General features: G+C 43.4%; 1 non-coding gene across 1 annotated transcript; it reads left to right on the top strand.

Annotated features, from left to right (window-relative positions):
- Positions 1–1,959: 1,959 nt before the first annotated feature.
- On the top strand, positions 1,960–2,066 carry LOC145027973 (small nucleolar RNA R71). The gene has a single exon (XR_013675734.1). It is a non-coding gene; the product is annotated as a small nucleolar RNA R71 (small nucleolar RNA).
- Positions 2,067–13,372: the final 11,306 nt, after the last annotated feature.

Here is a 13,372-nt window from a genome sequence, read left to right on the forward strand (position 1 = left end):
TTTTCAGCTCTGATTTCGTGTTTTGTATACTGAACACGTCGAGTCCAGTGAGGGGACTCGTCGAGTCCAGGAAGCGAATTCTCACTTAGACTTGTCGAGTCAGTGACTGCGACTCGACGAGTCGGGATTTCTGCACCTCTGATTAATTCATTATATTCAACTTCTTCGAGCAGTCTCTCTATCTCCATCAGGTCTCTTTCAGCATCAAAATCATCATCCAAGGCTGTGGAATAATTTCTAGGCTTGTCTTCTTCCCATTCTTCCATTAATTCTTCCAACATATCAACCGAAAATGCCGTGTCATCACTATATCTTGCATGCTTCATGGCTTGATCAACTCCAAATGTAACTGATTCGTCTCCCACCCAAAGGGTAAGTTTAGAATCTCGAATGTCTACTATAGCAATCGTGGTATTTAGGAAAGGTTTTCCAAGGATGATGGGAAATTGAGGATCTTCTTTCATATCTAGTACTATGAAGTTCGTGGGGAACACAAACTTATCAACTTTTACCAATAGATCTTCGCATATTCCCCTTAGAAATTTCACCGTTTTATTTGCTAATTGAATTGCCATTCGAATTGGCCTTGGCTCCGGAAGGTTTAACTTCTTAAAGAATGAATATGGCATGAGGTTCAAACTTGCCCCCAAATCAGCCAACACATGGATAATTGCTAAATTTTCAAATTGACAAGGCAAGGTCAAACTACCCGGGTCACCCTTCTTCTTAGGTAATTTGTTCAACATGTCGGCTGAACAATTTTCATTTAGAACCACCTTCTTCACTTCTTCCATCTTCTTTCTATTTGTAAGAAGCTCCTTTAAAATTTTAGCATACTTAGGCATTTGTGCAACCGCCTCGATGAATGGCATATTAACTTGAAGGACTTTTATGTGTTCAAGGAACTTTTGATAATCAATATCGTGCTTATCTTGTTTGGCTTGACCTGGAAATGGTAGTGGAGGCTGATATGGCTTAATAGGTGGTTTATTTTTCTGTTCAGGTGGGGGACTCGTCGAGTCCATGTCTGTGACTCGGTGAGTCGGATCGGGATTTTTTGGTTTTTGAGTTTTTACTTCTTCCCCTTGCGCCAATTTAGGATCTTCTTTCTGAATACGGGCCAGAGGAGTAATAATCTTCCCACTCCTAGTTGTCATGACGTTTATATGTGTGCCTTTCGGATTATTTTCGGTATTAATAGGAAGTCCACCCGATCGTCTCTCATTTATTTGAGGTGCAAGTTGGCCTAGCTATTTTTCAATGTTGAGAATGGAGGCTTGATGATTCCTAAATAAAGCTTGATGATCTTTCATCATAATTTGGTGCTCTTTAATCATGCTTTGTTGATCCCTCAACATATTTTGTTGATCTTTTATTGCAACATCGATATCGTTGTGCCTTTTTTTGGATGCAGCTGCAAATCTTGTAAGCATATCTTCAAAGTCTAACTTCTTTTCTTGCACCTACTCCTCCTTTTAATAAAAACCTCTTGCTTTTTGCTTAAAGTTTTCCTCCTTCGCCTTCTTGTACTCATCATAGTGTAGCCATTCTTTCTTGGGTTTTCGCCAATCATCATCATAGCTATCACTGCTTGAGTAACACACCTGAGCTTTCCGGTTCCCGTTCTCATCAAGATCACAATCCTTAGTAAGATGAGGTCCTCTACAGTTATCACATCCCACTCTAATGGAATGGATGGATTGGTCCATCTTAGTCATTCTTCGATCCATGCTCTCCATATTTTCCATCAACGCTATCATATAATCGGTTCTAGCATTCACCACCCCTCGAGATGAGTCATTCCTTGGGTTATGGTATTCTCTAGAGTGCTTAGAGAATTAAATAATTTCCCTAAGTTCAGCTGGATTTTTCTTTGTTAATGGGCCTTGAGAGTCAATGAGTTGTCTAGTAGTGACGTTTACCCCATCATAAAAGATCGATACTTCTTGTTGCACATTGAGGTCATTTTGTGGGCAATTCCTAATTAGAGCCTTGTAGCGCTCCCATGCTTCGTATAACGACTCACCCATTTGTTGTTCAAAATTTTCAATGGACTTTTTGAGTTTAGCAAGTTTAGATGGTGGACAAAATTGTTCTAAAAATTCCTCACACATTTTTCCCTTGTAGTAATCGCGTCCGGTGGTGGTTCTTTCAACCAATCCTTTGCAGCTCCTTTAAAGGTGGCAGGGAGCATCCTTAACAACATCGTTTCTCTTGGTACATTCGAAATGTTAATGTAGTCAACGATGTTGTTAACTTCATCGAGATGCTTATAAGCATCTTCATGATCCTTTCCGGTGAAAGGAATCTCATTCAATGCAGAGAGGATGTGCCCCTTAAGTTCAAATGTAGTAGTGGCGAGTATGGCGGGTTGCACAATCCCCGGACCGGTGTCGTCTCGAATCCTCTTTTTTATGCCTCCATCGAGAGGTCGACAATGTCTGCCAAGGTGTTGTCGGGTTCGCCTTCTTGCTCACTTTCTTTTTTGTATTTAGACTTGTATTTAGTTAATTTTGGGATCATATTTTCTTCAAAACTCTCAAACTTGCTTTCCTCGCTCTTTTGACTGCTAGACTCACCTGCTTTCTTGCTTTTCTTCTTCCCAAAGACTGATTTAAGGTCCTTGAAAGGTGGTTTCCTTGGTGGGTTTGAGTCTTCAACGGCTTTATCCGTGTTCTTCCTAAGAACGGATTCTGGGTCTTCGAATGGAGGTACCAAAGGTATTTTTAACCTCGAGTCATATAATACCTGCAAGAAAAAACAAGAAACGGGCGTAAAAAGAACAAAAATGAAATAAAAAACGAAATTGAAAATTTTGCCTTGGACTCGTCGAGTAACTGCAACTGGATTCAACGATTCAAACCTAAAGCATAAAAAAGTTTAATAAAAAATCAAAAACAGAAAAACTTAATACTTAAACCTAATAACTAATTTACTAAAGTAGTAACTTTGTGCAAGATAGATCTCACACAAAGGATCGATAATACTAGCAATTAAAATTAAGTTTTATAACCGTTCCCCAACAACAATGCAAAAAACTTGATGTGTGTAAAATGCACTAGTTTTAATCCCACTTTTAAATATAATTTAGATACATAAAAGGCAGTGTACCTATCAATTGGTGGTATAGTTTAGCAAGCAGGGTATCGAACACAGGGAACGATAATTAAACTAACTACTAGAATTATAAAAAAAAAAGTAAATAATAAAAGAAAAGAGGGTTATCTAGTTTTGCAAGACTAGAAACTTATGTACTTAACTAACAATCAAACAAAACAATTAGCAACTAAAACAATTAAAAATCAACTAAATTCAATATTAAAGGAGACTTCTTTTTAGGTTCAAGTTATTTATTCCTATGGTTGATTTTATGGCAAGTGCAATGGATTAATTTGTTATTGACTACCGATTAATGTGATTAGGTTCAAGTTCACTATTACTAATCCTTAGAAAACAAATCAATTCAAACAGTGACCAATTGGTTAAATTAATGAGTTTACTAGTTTATTGATTCGGGTAAAGTAAGACTTGTAGTTAGCTAATTAAATTGTGAATTCAATTAACTTCATGTATGGTTATTCGTCACATAAGCTCACACATTGATTTACCTATTTTCTAATTAACCATTGTTTCATGCTCACTATTCCTTGGCATATAACATTGTTTTCACATAAATTATATGAGACAAACAATCAAAAGATGTTCATGCAACTTAGTATACTTGATAATTAACATAAAATAGTTATTGACAACAAATGGGGGTCTTTAACAAGCTTAACAAAACAAAATTCACCAATTTAAATTAATCCAACCACAAAATCAAACCATAGTCATAAATTTGTCTACCCTAAAAAGAAGAAACAAGTTTTTAGCTAATATTCATAGCAGAAAACGATTCATAAACTAAACCTAATGATTCAAACATGATGTAAACACTAGATTAAGAAAAGAGAATATAACTGTGCCTTTCGATCTCCTCAAAATTGAAGGCTAATGTTGATCCATGAGTTCCAGAGCTCCAGCTGCACTTTCAATCGCAATTCAATCCCCAAGGGTTCCAGAAAAAGTTCTTGTTTCGTGGGTTTATGCCCAATATATATATTTTTGAAAATAGTGGTGACTCGCCGAGTCCATAGGCCGACTCGCCGAGTCCCTTACTTAAAATCAGTGAAAGGTAAGGCATCCATTTGTTCGCGAAGATTCGTGCCTACTCGTCGAGTAGGTGTCCGACTCGCCGAGTACATCTGGTTTTTTTGACTCTTTTTCTTCTTTCTTCAATTCCCAAGCTTCCAATTGCATTTCCCGCTTCCTTTTGCTTCTGAGCATGTCTTTTAGGCTAAAAATATAATTTAAACATAATTAAGTACCTTTTGTTCATTAATTGAAAAAAATAGCCAAAAAGTATTAAGATTCTACACAAAATATTTAACTAAATATGCACATATTATAACCTTCGAGATCACCTTGGAAGTCTTCTTGAGCCAGTTGCGTAGTGGTGGATGTCGTTCAGTCTCAATCAAGGATAGGATCTTGTTTCAACTGATCATTAGGATGTTCATTGTTATTGATTGATGTGTTATTTCAATTATCTCTAGTGTTTCTTCTCTCTTTAGATGTGATTATTTGTAACATCTCGATATTTTGTAGGTATTTCCAAATCCACTCTTCTATTATTATTTTGCCGTTTGTAGTCTCAGGGGTTAGAAGAGTCGACCCTTGAGGAGCCTAAGGGATAAAGTTTCAACTTCGAGAACAAGACTAGTACGCTAAGCATACATAAGATACGCTAAACGTACTAGGTGTGCCCTAGTACGGTGGGCATACACATATGTATGCTAAGCGTACTCACGTCATATGCAAACCCTAATATTTAGGGTTTGAGTGCTATATAAACGTTCTTATGAGTTCATAACCCTTCCTTACCTCAACCTCCATAGATCTAAGACATTCTCCCCAAACGCTAACCTCTTTCTTGAGTGTGTGAGCTAAAAGAGTGTGTTTTGAGTAGTTGGAGAAGAAGGTGTTGCATCAAGAAGTTGGAGAAGGAGGACAAGCTTGTAGATCTGAAGTTTATTGTGCTCTAGAAGCTCCAGAAGGTAAAAAGCTCGAAACTTTATGCTTATATGATGTAGATCTTGCCATGCTAGCTTTATGGGACCATTTCTTGTCCCAAAAGTCTAAAAGTCCCAAGATAGTGCATGTTATGATTTGTACGAGATAAAATGTCCTTCCAAACCCTAGAAAGGGTCCTAAGTGATAAAAATGATGTCCCAAAAGCTAAATGTGTCTCATGCATGTAGTAGAAAGATCTTAATGGGTTAAGACCATGTATTAGGAACTTTTTGGACGTCCAAAGTCTTAAAGTTTAAGACTTTATGGTTCTAAGGCACTCTTGGTCGATGGATCTGGAGTTTGGATTTAAGTGCTTAAGTCATTAAGTACTTATTAGGGTTTTGGCAAAACCTCGCATACACCCTGCATAATTTTTGTACGCCCAGCGTATTGAGTTAACCACCCCAATGGTGGTCAACGAAAAACTGAAGTACGCCCAACGTACTAGAGGAATACGCCCAACGTACGCCCTTTGTTGGGCTTTTGACGATTTGGGCTTTGGGATTGGGCTCCTTTTTGGGCCAGTTTGACATAGGCCTTGATGGACTTTCTGAATAGTTGTGTTTTGGGCTAGATTTGGATTTGGATCTTAAATTAAGGCCCAATTAGGAAAAGTGGGCTGATAATGGGCCTTAAGTATATGGACTTCTGGACAGTGGATTTGATAATTAGGCCTTGGCCCAATTTAGAGAAAAGGCAAAATGGACTATGTGGTCCTTTAATCAAGATTGATATCCCATGTGTTGACTTAGTGATTGATTATTTTGGATAGTTCGGGATTTTCGGTGAGAGAGTGATCAGAGACGTTCAATCCAGTTCAGCACTACTTGTGAGGTGAGTTATCCTCACTATACTAAGGGGTCGAAAGCACCATTCCGGTCTGTTGGATCTGTTTAAATAGTAGTTGGTGATATGTTGAGTATGAATTAGTTATGCATGCTAGTTGCTGTAACGACCCAATTTTTACGTCCGAAAAATTTCATTTTTAAGGTATTACTTTAGAAAACATTAATAAATAAAAAACATTGTTTGTTCACACCATAACACATCACAACCATGTTCTAAAAAGTCAAACCATACATCCCATCAAAATATCAGAGTACAATCCCAGTAAATCTCATAAATGCGGAAACCGAAGAGTGTGTGTATGACGTGCCGCTACCGCGCCGGCTCCTTCCCCTTCGATGCAGAGGTACCTGAAAACAAAACTGTAAACGTAAGCACAAAGCTTAGTGAGTTCCCCCAACGTACCGCATACCATACAAACACATAACATACGTACTGCCAGGCTATTCTGGGGTGCCTGACTACCCGGTACGGCCATTCTGGGGTGCCGACCTACCCATACGGCCATTCTGGGGTGCCGTCTGACCCGTGTCAAGCCATTCTGGGGTGCTGACTACCCATGTCAAGCCATTCTGGGGTGCTGACTACCCATCGGTCCTAACAACCGATCCTCGGGGACTATTTCACCCCCTACCACTACGATCACATATAACATAACAAGTCAGCATGCAAACATATCATCACATACTGTCAGACGTATCTGGGGTGTCTGACTACCCTTCGGTCCTAACAACCAAACTCTACTACTATCACATACAACATATCATGCTAGCATATAACATATCAGGTAATAGCAAACTTAGATGATATCACAAAGACAATCATCTATCATACATCTCCTACTGGTGGGTCGGCATTGTGGCCTTAGACCCCCTGCTACTGGAAGGTAACTCACCTCAAAGTAGCTGCTGAACTGATCGGGAACTAACTGACTGCTGCTGCTCCGGGAGTCCTCCGGCTGCAATTCCCACAACATACTCAATCAAACACTGCTAACTGACCTTTAGGTAAAATGACCATTTTACCCCCGGTCTAGCTCTAAGCCAAAGCTAGAGTCAACTTTCAGTTGACCCGACTCGCCGAGTGGATCACCACTCGCCGAGTCCCTAGCAAACCATTGTCTTGGGTCCCTGGTTCTACTCGTCGAGTCGGGCTATGACTCGACGAGTTCACCTTCTAACTGACGTTCAACTCCTTCATCCCACTCGCCGAGTTGCATGAACAACTCGTCGAGTTCATCTTCATCCGATGAACACTTTATGCTAAGACTCATCGAGTTGTATGAACAACTCGCCGAGTCTGTTCTTGATCTATGAAGATTGCCTTGGACTCGCCGAGTCAGGGCATTGACTCGCCGAGTCCTAACATGGGTGAGTTCAGCTTCCAACTCACCGAGTCACCCCCTGTGACTCATGGCTCAACTCGACACATGAAAAAGGGACCAAATCGGTGACTCGCGACCAGACTCGCCGAGTCACCTATGCAACTCGCCGAGTCGTCGCCATGCATTCACCAAATACACAGATTTACTCGGTTTCAGTCCATGCCATTCATAGATCTGGACTTCTAGGACACAAATCACACGTAAAGTTTCCAACTTTACGTGTGGATATTCACTAATGTGGATTTTAGGGTGCAAAATGCCTCAAAAGGGTAGATCTAGGATGAACAAGCCACATGGGGCCATAAAGCTCACAGATCTGAGCTCCTGGAGCTCAATATTGCCTAGATCTAAAGGTTAATCCACTTATTACGAGTCCTTAAGCACAAACAAGCTTGGAGAATTGCTCAAGAGTGTCCCAAATGACATCCTAAGCATAGAAACAGGGGAAAACGAGATATACCTCAAGGGAAATGTTGAAATGACACAAAGATGGCTGATCTCCTTCTCCTCTTCTTGATCTACTCCTCTTACTCCTCAAAACCTTCAAGAACACACCAAGAACACCTCAAACTCTCAAGGAAACAAGGGAAAACGATGTTGGGGGAGTTCTGGGGGTGAATGGGGACGAGTTGGGGCGGAATGAGAGTTTAAATAGGGTGCAAACCCTTGAAACTTAGGGTTTCATCCAGCAGCGGTGACTCGCCGAGTCCAGGATGTGGACTCGCTGAGTCGCCTACTTAAAACGTGTCCTGAGTCTCGTCCCTACTCGACGAGTCGGACCCTATGACTCGCCGAGTCCAAGGCTAAATTAGGGCAATGCTCAAATAAAATTCACATACCGGAAACCAGGTGCTACAGTTGCTATGCCAGTTTGGTAGATCTTTAGGACTACATGTATTACTATCTAATTATCTATATGTGCCTTAGTTATGTTATATGTCGACATGTTATGTGGGATGGTTTGAGGTTGTACTATTTCGTGTGGTAGCCAACAAACCCTGGAGTATGCCAGATCTAAGTTGAGGGACGGGCAGGGCATGCCTGACTCATACTGAGGACTCAGGAGCATTCTAGATACGAGCTGAGGGCCGGGCAGGGCATGTTGTACTTTAGGCTTAGGGGCAAGGCAAATGTTGGTTGTGGGCCTGGAAGGCAAGCCAGTCTCACACTGTGGGCCTAGGGGTAATCCAATTTGTAAAGTTGTGGACCCATTACATGCTTTTATTTGTATATGTGCTATTTGATGTGTATCAATATTTTGGGGAAACTCACTAAGTTCAGGCTTACAGTTTCAATTTTGGTTTCAGGTACCTCAGATGATCGCGGGAAGGCAAAGGCATGATCGCACAACTCCTCACATTTTATGGCTTGGTTTCTGGGATACTCTGATATAGAACTATTTTGAAAACAAATATGTAATAACTGTTGGTTTCTAAATGTTTTAAAAAGTTTTAAATTTGTATGATTTTTATGGATGTTACACTATTCTGGGAAAGTTGGGTTTCAGATCTCAAGGATTTTGTGATTAATGGTTAAGCGCTTGAGTTATCAAGCCTTGTGGAGGGGTTTTTGAGCACTTGGAGTAGCCCCAAAGGATAAAGTTGGAAAATTTATCCTTTTAGACAACATTTGAGTTTAGATCTGAGCCTTAGAGTCCCTGGAATCGAAGAATCAATTGAATGTGTTAAGCTGGGGAAAACTCAGCTAGCTGGCTAGGGTTTTCCCGACCTTCTGAATACTATAGAAACTCGACGAGTTCATTGGTGCACTCGATGAGTTGGATCAACATGGACTGTTATCCTTGACCGCTGACTCTGACTTTGATCATGGTTGTCAAAGTTTGACTTTTGAGGGAAATTTAGGTATTTCGAGATTTTGATGGAATTGGTCATATGGTGGTTGTAGGCATTCGAGTTGAGAGTTGAGATTTGGAGTCAGACCTTATCAGTTCTACACTACTTGTGAGGTGAGTTTTCCTCACTATACTTTCGGGTCGAAGGCACTAAGGCATACCCATTGGTTTGATAACCGGATATGGTTGATATGTTGAGTATGGATGTAACATCCTGTTTATTTAATAAATAAATAAATAAATTACTGAAGGAATAATAGCCCTAAAATAAATAATTATATTGCAAGGTGTGGGTCTCGAGGAGTTAATTGCGGCTATTTTAGAAGTTGGGGGTTAAAAGTGTAAGTTTCAGAGTGATTTTGTAAGTATTTCTGAAGGCAGGGACTAAATGATAATTTCTGGGACTTAATTTGAAGAGATTTTGGAGGCTTAGGGGCTGAATGGTAACATATGGACTTCAACTGAAAAGAATTTGTAAAGGAGGGGCTGCATATTAATTATCGGGACTTAATTTGTAAGGGTTTTCTGAAAAGGGGGTTAAAAGGGTAAATTATGGGATCTATTTAGAAACTAATTCTGAAGGGAGGGACGGTTTATGTCATTATGGGATTAATTTTATGGTACATGGGTATATAAGGGTTCGTAACCCTAACCCTAAGCAGAAGTGCAGACGTCACCCTCCAACCTTATACCTCCTTCACCGCTGCCATCTTCCCTTCCCTTTCCCAGATGCTGCCTTCCCTCCTATGTTCCAGTGTCGCCACCACCGTATCGAGGTCGCCATCCACCGAGCCAAGTGCCGCCGTCGCCTTTTTCATTGCGAGTGAAGATGAAGACAGCGGATGCTTTGTGTAGTCGGCCGTGGAGAGGGCCGAGTTGTAGCCGCCATGCCTCTGTGGTTGCTGCTGCTGGATTGCGCACTCACCACTAGACACCGTGACCTTCCTTGCCGGAGAAATGAGACATGGAGGAGCCGTTGCCCTCGGTTGAAGCTGCTGCCACCATTTCTTATTCTTCTTTCTTTTCTTTCGTCGTTCACAACTATGCCCGACTGTTGTTGGTGCCGTTCCAACCACCGCCAGTAACTGCTGCCGCTGCCATGTTCGTCGACGACAACCACCGTCTGCCGCCCTCTGAAATTCCGCCATCAAGCTGCCGCTAGCCACCGCTGTTAGGTGATGCATGGTGGGTGCAATACATGTGTGTCTTAGCTTCAACCAATTGTTTGGTGTTAATACGGGTTTTGAGTGTTTTGTCTAGCCGGAAAAGCCCCCACCACCACCGTGAGGTGGTGGCTGCCTCCATGTGCCCCCTTGTGTACACACACGGGAATTATTTAATAACTTGAAATATTAAATACTAATCATTGGCATAAATTGTAACACCCCCCCTCTGGCACGTATCACAATATTGTCCGCTTTGGGCCACTCGGCACGAGGACTTCCCAGGGGGTCACCCATCCCGGTACTACTCCCGCCCGAGCACGCTTAACTACAGAGTTCTTATGGGATCTGCTGCCCTCACGGCTTTAAAACGCGTTGTGTCAAGGAAGGTATCCACACCCCTTATAAGTAGATGTTTCGTTCTCCTTCCAAGCCGATGTAGGATCGGGTGCAACCCACCTTCACCCCCCATTATAGGGTTCGACGTCCCTGTCGAACACATCGACCCGTGCCCTAGCTCTGATACCATTTGTAACATCCCCCTCTAGCACGTATCACAATATTGTCCGCTTTGGGCCACTCGGCACGAGGACTTCCCAGGGGGTCACCCATCCCGGTACTACTCCCGCCCGAGCACGCTTAACTGCAGAGTTCTTATGGGATCTGCTGCCCTCACGGCTTTAAAACGCGTTGTGACAAGGAAGGTATCCACACCCCTTATAAGTAGATGTTTCGTTCTCCTTCCAAGCCGATGTGGGATCAAATCTAACCCACTTTCACCCCCCATTATAGGGTTCGACGTCCCTATCGAACACATATCACAATATTGTCCGCTTTGGACCACTCGGCACGAGGACTTCCCAGGGGGTCACCCATCCCGGTACTACTCCCGTCCGAGCACGCTTAACTGCAGAGTTCTTATGGGATCTGCTGCCCTCACGACTTTAAAACGCGTTGTGATAGGAAGGTATCCACACCCCTTATAAGTAGATGTTTCGTTCTCCTTCCAAGCCGATGTAGGATCGGGTGCAACCCACCTTCACCCCCCATTATAGGGTTCGACGTCCCTGTCGAACACATCGACCCGTGCCCTAGCTCTGATACCATTTGTAACATCCCCCTCTGGCACGTATCACAATATTGTTCGCTTTGGGCCACTCGGCACGAGGACTTCCCAGGGGGTCACCCATCCCGGTACTACTCCCGCCCGAGCACGCTTAACTGCAGAGTTCTTATCGGATCTGCTGCCCTCACGGATTTAAAACGCGTTGTGACAAGGAAGGTATCCACACCCCTTATAACTAGATGTTTCGTTCTCCTTCCAAGCCGATGTAGGATCAGGTGCAACCCACCTTCACCCCCCATTATAGGGTTCGACGTCCCTGTCGAACACATCGACCCGTGCCCTAGCTCTGATACCATTTGTAACACCCCCCTCTGGCACGTATCACAATATTGTCCGCTTTGGGCCACTCGGCACGAGGACTTCCCAGGGGGTCACCCATCCCGGTACTACTCCCGCCCGAGCACGCTTAACTGCAGAGTTCTTATGGGATCTGCTGCCCTCACGGCTTTAAAACGCGTTGTGTCAAGGAAGGTATCCACACCCCTTATAAGTAGATGTTTCGTTCTCCTTCCAAGCCGATGTAGGATCGGGTGCAACCCACCTTCACCCCCCATTAGAGGGTTCGACGTCCCTGTCGAACACATCGACCCGTGCCCTAGCTCTGATACCATTTGTAACACCCCCCTCTGGCACGTATTACAATATTGTCCGCTTTGGGCCACTCGGCACGAGGACTTCCTAGGGGGTCACCCATCCCGGTACTACTCCCGCCCGAGCACGCTTAACTGCAGAGTTCTTATGGGATCTGCTGCCCTCACGGCTTTAGAACGCGTTGTGATAAGGAAGGTATCCACACCCCTTATAAGTAGATGTTTCGTTCTCCTTCCAAGCCGATGTAGGATCAGGTGCAACCCACCTTCACCCCCCATTATAGGGTTCGACGTCCCTGTCGAACACATCGACCCGTGCCCTAGCTCTGATACCATTTGTAACATCCCCCTCTGGCACGTATCACAATATTGTCCGCTTGGGTGACCCCCTGGGAAGTCCTCTTGCCGAGTGGCCCAAAGCGGACAATATTGTGATACGTGCCAGAGGGGGGTGTTACAAATGGTATCAGAGCTAGGGCACGGGTCGATGTGTTCGACAGGGACGTCGAACCCTATAATGGGGGGTGAAAGTGGGTTAGATCGGATCCCACATCGGCTGGGAAGGAGAACTAAGCATTCCTTATAAGGGGTGTGGATACCTTCTCTATCACAACGCGTTTTAAAGCCGTGAGGGCAGCAGATCCCATAAGAACTCTGCAGTTAAGCGTGCTCGGGCGGGAGTAATACCGGGATGGGTGACCCCCTAGGAAATCCTCGTGCCGAGTGGCCCAAAGCGGACAATATTGTGATACGTGCCAGAGGGGGGTGTTACAAATGGTATCAGAGCTAGGGCACGGGTCGATGTGTTCGACAGGGACGTCGAACCCTATAATGGGGGGTGAAGGTGGGTTGCACCTGATCCTACATCGGCTTGGAAGGAGAACGAAACATCTACTTATAAGGGGTGTGGATACCTTCCTTGACACAACGCGTTTTAAAGCCGTGAGGGCAGCAGATCCCATAAGAACTCTGCAGTTAAGCGTGCTCGGGCGGGAGTAGTACCGGGATGGGTGACCCCCTGGGAAGTCCTCGTGCCGAGTGGCCCAAAGCGGATAATATTGTGATACGTGCCGAGTGGCCCAAAGCGGACAATATTGTGATATTCATCAAGGTGGCTGCTACCTGTTATGTTTGTGTGCTAGAATGATATGATGTTATGTGATAGTGGTAGTAAGGGGTGAATTAGTCCCTGGTTACTAGCCGAGAGGGTCGAAGGGGTAGTTTAGTACCCAACTATGCTAGAAAGATTATGACATATGTGATATGATTTTATGTGGTAGTAGTAGGGGTGAAATAGTC

This window comes from Lactuca saligna, chromosome 1, assembly GCF_052625555.1.
Source record: "Lactuca saligna cultivar CGN05327 chromosome 1, ASM5262555v1, whole genome shotgun sequence".
Taxonomy (NCBI): Eukaryota; Viridiplantae; Streptophyta; class Magnoliopsida; order Asterales; family Asteraceae; genus Lactuca; species Lactuca saligna.